The 8550-nt window shown below is 41.1% G+C and overlaps 1 pseudogene; it reads right to left on the bottom strand.

Annotated features, from left to right (window-relative positions):
- Window positions 1-6024: 6024 nt before the first annotated feature.
- On the bottom strand, window positions 6025-8280 carry LOC147061285 (cystatin-B pseudogene; annotated as a pseudogene).
- Between the last annotated feature and the right edge of the window lie 270 nt (window positions 8281-8550).

Here is an 8550-nt window from a genome sequence, read left to right on the forward strand (position 1 = left end):
TTTTGAGATGAGATTTATGATAAGCTGGCCTGCCCACTTTTGGAACTTGCTTCCTTTTTTTTTTCCCATCTCAGCGTGTGTAAGTCACAGGGGACAGGCAGGCAAGTATTGTAATTTTTCTCATAGTAATTTTATGATTAAGGGCTGTATAAATAAACTTGACTTGACTTAATGTGTTTCTGTAATGCGTAAATCCTGGCTTGGATTGTCTCGTTCTCTGAAATGGTGATTCATTGCCACCAAAATTCATATGCAAATATGAAAGCGTTCTGCACAATATTCTGGGTTTACTTTCTCAAAAGTGAGCTCCTATGAATAAAATCAACTATCACCTCCACAAAAAAAAAAAAAAAATTACAATGTGAAATGGACAATAGAAGAATTGTGCATACAAATTTTGGTTCAGCTGAGTGCGTCGAGTCAATTTTATTTATGTTGCCCTGGATCACAAACATGTCTCAGTTGTAAGTCACAAAACCTCAACCTCTCTCGTGTCTGCTCTTCTAGAATAAAATTCACCTTTTTATATTGGTTCATGTATCCCGTAGCCTGATCCAAATAAAACTTCTCTCTGTATGTGCATTCATGTGTAACATTGAAAGAAGTGGAATATTGTATTTCAATATGTAAATACCATAAATGTCTATTCAAACAGTAAAAACGTGCTTTCGTATGAAGCGATCTAATATTCATAATATTCACTTCACTTTTATTCGGCAGTGGCAGTTCTTGGACAGTGTTTATCTTGATTAGAGTCGAGGACATTTTAACGACGACTGACAAGTGACCAGTCACGAGCGTACCCCGATTCTCAGCCAACGTCGACAGGGAAGGGCTCCAGCTGAACTGTACAATCACAATAGAAAAACAATTGATGGCTCTGCGACATTTTTTGGCAAGTATTCTCTCAAAAGGCCTGGGCAACTACCAAGTAGCTGTCCTACGAGACACATGTAGCATAGAAAGAACAACACCGTAGTTCAGAAGTGCAACAACAGGAGACGGAAGTACGAGACGGAAGAGCGTGCAATTTCGGAAAAGCGGAGCACATTCCTATTTGCAAACAATTTTTTCTCTCAAACAAGGTCCCAGCGGAACTTTGAACGTGTAGGAGTTCAAGAAGTTGTTTTTTTTGTCACTTTTTTTTCTGCCACAGACAATCCATTCCTGTGCATTTTTGTTTTTGTTTTTGTAACTTTGTTGCTGTTTAGTGAAAGGGAATACAAGAAAACGTAACCGATCCAAGCAGATCGTGAACCCGCGAGTTTGTTAGCAGATTGCTAACAGCTGATTTACCGGGGAACAGCTGATTGAGCTGTCAAAGAGATAGCTGTGACTAACGTGAGCAATATGGGGCCGAAAAAAAACCTAACCATGTCCACGGAGGAGGTCGAGGACATAAAAAGGTCACTTGATTTCCTTTCGGAAGAAGTTTCTGCTGTAAGGATGCAGCAGAAAAACATCTTGGCACTGGTGGAAGAGGTAAATGCTCAATGCTGAGAAGGACAAGCGGCTTGCCTACCTTGAAAGTCGGGTAGCGGATATTGAGCAATATACAAGAATAAATGACATTGTGATCACGGGAATAGCAATTAAACCCATATCTTATGCAAGGGCAGTGACGGCAGGTAACGATGGCTGTGAGCAAGATGCAAGCTCAGCCGAGCAACAGGTAGCTGGGTTTCTGCAAACTGAAGGAATAACTATGGACTCCAACCAGGTTGAAGCATGTCATCCACTGCCCAGAAGAAACAGTATTGACAAGTCAGCAGTCATTCTGAAATTTGTCAACAGGAAGCACAAAGTTGCACTTCTAAAGCAGAGTAAGTTGCTCAAAGGCACAGACATCTACATAAATGAACATTTGACAAAGACCAATGCGGATATTGCAAAGAAAGCACGTCACTTGAGAAGAATGGGAAAAATACAGAGTACATGGACCAGAAATTGCAAGATATACATCAAACTAAAGGGATCACCAGAAGAGGCCAAGATACTGATGGTGAGGAGTATTGAAGAACTGGAAAAGCTTGAATAAGTATCCTCAATAGAAAATCAACTGGAATGGACTTGGAACTGAGTGGAGGTAACAACACAAAACATAAACATAATGCTCAGGGACACTACTCAACCTACATCAAGCAACAATGGACATGTAACACAGTGGATACAAGAACATGAGCAACTCCAACTAACGTTTGATTACAGTGAAAGCAACACTCTGGACATAGATCAGGACATCAACCCAGACAATAATTTCTTCTCCACCACAAACAACACGTTATTATTACAGCAATGATCAGTACAATACGGATATCTTCACAAAAGATAAGCTATCTATTATCCATTTCAATAGCTGGAGTCTATATAAAAATTTTAGTCGCATTTGGGATTACTTAAACACATTCAAACAACCATTTAATATAATTACTATTTCTGAGACCTGGATTACGACTGAGAAGGGAATGCACTTTGAGATGGAAGGCTATGAATTCATACATAATAACAGACAGAGTAAAGGTGGGGGTGGTGTTGCAATCTATGTTTATATGAATATGAAATTCAAGATTGTAGAGGCTATGACACAGGTGGTGGACAATCTTCTTGAATGTCTCACGATACAGATTTGTGTTGAAAAGAAAAAAGACATTATTATAAACTGTCTATAGAGCTCCTGGTTCTAGCATTGAGACACGTTTCGGTTCAGTCCAGATGTGTCTTGATCAGTTCAGCATGTGCATTTTTTAACCAGTTGAAACTGTGGCAGAATGAAACAGTGGTTCTCAGAAAATTGCATCCATGGAAAAGTGGCAAAGAAGAAAACAACCACAAATATCAAACCTTTCCGCGAGGTGTTGGAGTGGGCAGAGGTATTGCCACACAGAAACAAGGGATACGTAGCTTTGGCCACCCCTAGAGCTCTGCCCCATAGTGTCCTCAAGCCCTCAAATTGGGCCGTGGTCTATTTACTGGACTAAGACCATTAACGATGAGCCAGAAGCCAAGAAAAGAAACCACTGTTGCTAATAGCTTAATAGCTCTTCATTGAAACAGTCCATTTTCAAAGAAACAAAGTCAAGATGACAAAATACACTAAAAAACACACAACTCAGAGCAGTCTTTTGTGTCACATTTCCAGAGTAGTGCCCCAACTGTAAACCTACAAAAACAAATACATTTGTAAAATGTCCACCTAATTTTTGATCTCCTTGGCGAGCATCTTGTGTATGGCTCTTAGACAAATTTGAGTCCAAAAAATATGGCGGGGACATAATTTCAATCATCAACCCAGTGAAGAAGATTGAATGTGACCTAAATTCCATTATGGTTACCTGTCAAATGTAAATTTACTGAACTAAGCAGAGATGTGTTCTTGCCTTTTGACCTGGATGGACCTCTCTGCTGGAGCCCTAATTTATATCTTCATTCATCAATAATTAAAGATATAAATATACCTTCTCTGTCCCCAAGTGTTGATATATTATTTGAGCTTATGTGAGAAATCTGCCATCTTCTGATCTGCTGCGAACATAGTCAACTCCCCACTTTGCACCTCCGTCCTCCTCCTGCTCTTCTGCTTCCTCTTCCACCGAGCACTCAACCAGTATTTGAGCACAGATGTGTATTCACACTTTCAGCTACCTCCCTATGGTGAGGTTAAATCAGTGGGAGCAAAGTGTCAACTACCATAATTTTTGGACTATAAGTCGCTCCGGAGTATAAGTCGCACAAGCCATAAAATGCACAATAAAGTGAAAAAAAAACATGTATAAGTCGCACCGGACTACAAGTCGCACTTTTGGGGCAAATTTATTTGTCAAAATCCAACACCAAAAACAGACATGACCAGCAACAACAGGCTAAACGATATGGTATGTGAACGTGACATATACACAAACGAGGAGCTGAGAACGGGCCTGACGTAACATTCTGAGTTATTCAAGTGAGTATTACATAAATAACACGTTTATCAAACCATCTGTGTCACTCCAATTCATTAAATCCATCGATCGTGCTTTACGTAAACAATGCCGTGTATGCGCCGCATATGCTGACGTCGGACCTGTTGTAAGTTTCATTTCTAATTATTCCACAGACCCATATAACGATATATAAAGTATATTTCAAATAACTATCATATTACAACAATATTATCAAACCATCTGTGTCACTCCAAATCATTAAATCCATCGATCAAATTCCTCGTTCTTTATGTCAACAACGCCGCGCGTGCGCTGCAGAGATCTAGTATATAACTATATTGTAGCGTTAACAAAGTACCAGGAAAGACGTGGGTTTGGTAAACTGCTCTTCATTTAACAAAACAAGAGTTCAACGAGCCAACAACTACTGAACTTCCAGCCACGAAGAGAGCTCCATAAAATATAAGCGGGCGTGCGTAAAAGCCATGTCCGAGCCCCATCCACCGTCCCCGGACAGCCACCCGGCCGAGCGCCGGCCCCCGACTTCCATCCACGGAGGTGAAAGAGAGCTCCCGTTGAGAAGGACCGGGCGTGCGTACAAGCCATAATAGTTTTTCAAACCTTCTGTGTCACTCCAAATCATTAAATCCTTCAAACTCTTCGTCCTCCGTGTTACTTACAAACAAAGCCGCTAATGATGCCGGTAGTACGTGGGGCCCTTCGTCATCTTTGTCTTCCCGTGATCGAATCCTTTGCCCTTTATGTAAACAACTGCCGCGCGGCACGGGTGACGTCACTTGCAGTTCAAATGACAGTAATCTCTTGCTACATCGCGGTTCGTTTATTGTGGTTTCACTACATCATGGATTTTTGAATATTTGAGAAAGAAATCACATATAAGTCGCCCCCCCACCCAAACTATGACAAAAACCGCGATTTATAATCCGAAAATTACGGTAATTCCATCCTTGTGGACAGCACCAAAAGTAAAGTAACAAGGAATCTTGCATTTTGTGCTGAATATGGTTGCACAGAACACCATACAATAGCAAAAAATGTGAATAACATTGTAAAAAATAAAGGTACATACAATACATGCACAGAACAGTGTGAGAATGGTCATTAAGGGGAATGGGAAAGGTTTATGTCGCGTACAGCTGCCCTGGGGCAGATTGATGCGAGCGTGGCAGCCAGTGCGTGCCTATGGCCCCTACAATAACCGCCAAATATGCACAGCCAGTCATAATACATCAATGTGAGTTGTAATGGAGGCAAGACAATACTCATGCTTAAGGATACAACAACATATGACCCAGACAGAAAAGAAATCAAGCAGCCAACTCTCTGCTTACTCGACAACTGCTTTACAGCTGAACAAAGGCGACCCAGCATAGTAGCAGTAGTAGATAAGTGTAATAGGCTAATTTTGTACTGTATTGTAGAGAATAATGCCATTAGAAGGGAATGAAAAACCTTACTTATCCATGTTTGAAACAGCGGCTGGTTTCAACCTGCCAAGGGAGGCAAGCGTAAAGTGCACGTCAGTTGCCAGTGGACCCTGCTGATGTTTCAGGGGGCAATATAACTGTGTGCTGCCATATTTGAGAACAGTGTAGTTACACACATCCCCAGGTTTTGGCCTATACCACACTCAAAAACAAATTTTCTTGAGGATGGTCTAGACATTTTCTTCATTTCTTCCCTGGCTGCATCGCAGGGAAAAATGCGAGTGGCCATGTCATTTCTGTTCCAAGAAATGACCCAAACCAATATATTGATTAAATTGCAATCATCGATTTTGTAGGAAACTGCACATAATTGTACATCATCATTTGCATTGATATAGCGAAGTATTTGCAAGTTCAAATGAATAAGAAATTGATTTTCTTTTTGTGCAGACATTCAGATGTGAACACTAAGAATTTCAATCTGAGAGAGAGACAGAAAGAAACTGTAAAAATGACTGAATATGGGGAAATTAATTTTTTTAATGATTACATTTATTGCCATTAGAATGGTCATGATCTTCAGTACATAATACATTTTTCTTTTGTCATTGTGCTTTACAATTCATTATTTTCTGCATGCAGACAGAGGGCGGGCAGCTTCTTTCTGTGTCTGTCACTCATCCAATATGTCAACAGATGTCTTGGACTCCTTGATGCTGATCAGCTCTGGCCCCTGTGGCAGACCTTGGAAGACGCGAATGTGAACATGGTCGTCTCCTCCCACGTGCACCTGCAACAAAAGTGTGATAACACCAACATTTAAGAAAGCTTCTCACCTGCTACTAATAGTGTGATTATGCCACATTGTAATCAACTGCACACTCAGTCAGGAGCAGCTTTCCCCAACAGACAAATGGACACAAACATTGTCAAAAAGATCATGAACTGCCATGACATCAATATCCAGAAGCACTAAATCGCAAAATATATCAATTTTAATTAGCATTTTAATCAGAGCAAATTCTTCTCACATTCTCTGGATCCAGATACTACGGAAGAGGATTAGGACCAGTGTAGGAAAAAAAAACGAGGGGTGACAGGATTCTGACTTTTTTTTCTCAGAATTCTGACTTTATTCTCAGAATTCTGATTTTAAAGTCAGAATTCCCAATTTCTGACTTTAAACTCAGAATTCTGACTTTCTTGTCAGAATTCTGACTTTAAAGTCGGGATTCTGACTTTATTCTCAGAATTCCGACTTTATTCTCAGAATTCCGACTATATTCTCAGAATTCTGTCTTTAAATTCCGTTGGACTTTAAAGTCAGAATTCCCAATTTCTGACTTTAAACTTGGAATTCTGACTTTATTCTCAGAATTCTGACTTTCCGACTTTAAAGTCAGAATTCTGAGAATAAAGTCAGAATTCCGACTTTAAAGTCAGAATTCTGAGAATAAAGTCGGAATTCTGACTTTAAAGTCAGAATTCTGAGAATAAAGTCAGAATTCTGAGAAAAAAAGTCCGAATCCTGTCACCCCTCGTTTTTTTTCTTCTTCATTGGCCCTAATCCTCTTCCGTAACATACATATTAAGACTATGCAGCTACTTAGAAATCTATCTGGATCCATATGATTTTATTTTGTGCAATCATAAAAGTGAGTAAATTCAATGCATTTTTATTGTATTGTATTTGGAAATCTGTTTGTATATCAATAACATTTTCAGTAAGTTAAAAAATATTGTTGAAATATAGTATACTGTGTATTGTGCACTTGTATTCTATCCATCCATCCATCCATCCATTTTCTGAACCGCTTAGTCCCCACGGGGGTTGCGGGCGTGCTGGAGCCTATCCCAGCCGTCATCGGGCAGTAGGCGGGGGACACCCTGAACTGGTTGCCAACCAATCGCAGGGCACACACAGAGACGAACAACCATTCGCACTCGCACTCACACCTAGGGACAATTTGGAGTGCTCAATCGGCCTATCAAGCATGTTTTTGGGATGTGGGAGGAAACCGGAGTGCCCGGAGAAAACCCACGCGGACACGGGGAGAACATGCAAACTCCACACAGGGAGGGCCGGAGGTGGAATCGAACCCGCACCCTCCTAACTGTGAGGCGGACGTGCTACCCACTGCTCCACCGAGCCGCCCCACTTGTATTCTATTATGTAGTTATTTAAATAACATATTTTCGATTTATTTCAAAAGAATATAAAGCAACTTCTATATGTATTATCCATCCATCCATTTTCTGTACCGCTTTGTCCCCACGGGGACCGCGGGCGTGCTAGAGCCTATCCCAGCGGTCTTCGGGCAGTAGGCGGGGGACACTATGAACCGGTTGACAGCCAATCGTAGGGCACACAGAGATGAATAACCATCCGCACTCGCACTCACACCTAGGGGCAATTTAGAGTGCCCAATTGGCCTATCAAGCATGGGTTGTGGGAGGAAACCAGAGTGCCCAGAGGAAGCCCACGCGAGCTCGGGAGAACATGCAAACTCCACACAGGGAGGGTCGGAGGTGGAATCAAACTGGCACCCTCCTAACTTTGAGGCGGTCGTGCTAACCAGTGTGCTACCGAGCCACCTATATGTAATATAGTCATAATAATCATATTAATACAAAACAAACCATGATAAGATTACTTGGGCTGTGCTCACCTTGATGAGGTAGTTGGTCCCGTACACAACCTGTCATCTGTAACTTTTGCAGATGAAAACTTCGTAAATTTTCCCAGTTTTTTGCTCAGCTTGAGACTTCACCTGGAAGGAATTTGGGGAATTTGCAATTTTAGCCTTCCAAGCAAGCAACATTAGACGCAAATGTCAAATTTAAGTACTCACGTCACAGATTTTCTGAATCTCTTCGTTGGCACCTTTAACACCTGAAAAACCTCCCATTGGCTCGCAGATGACTATGCATTTTGAGAGACGAGGAGCAGAGCAGAAGTAAACTGTAGTTCGTCTGTTGATGTTCAACACTGCCTGAGTACAAAGTGACCTGCTTTTAAAAGCAGATGAAGGGGAGGGCTCAATGCTTTTTTCGTTAGGTGTCAGTGATGCTTTTGACACAGTTGACCGTCAGTGACCGGCTTAATCACTGGGTGTAAATCAGACACTGCCCTAAGTTGGTTTATTCCTCTTATTTATTTCTTATTATTTATATTTCTC

This window comes from Syngnathus leptorhynchus, chromosome 2, assembly GCF_054491065.1.
Source record: "Syngnathus leptorhynchus isolate UIUO chromosome 2, UIUO_Slep, whole genome shotgun sequence".
NCBI lineage: Eukaryota > Metazoa > Chordata > Actinopteri > Syngnathiformes > Syngnathidae > Syngnathus > Syngnathus leptorhynchus.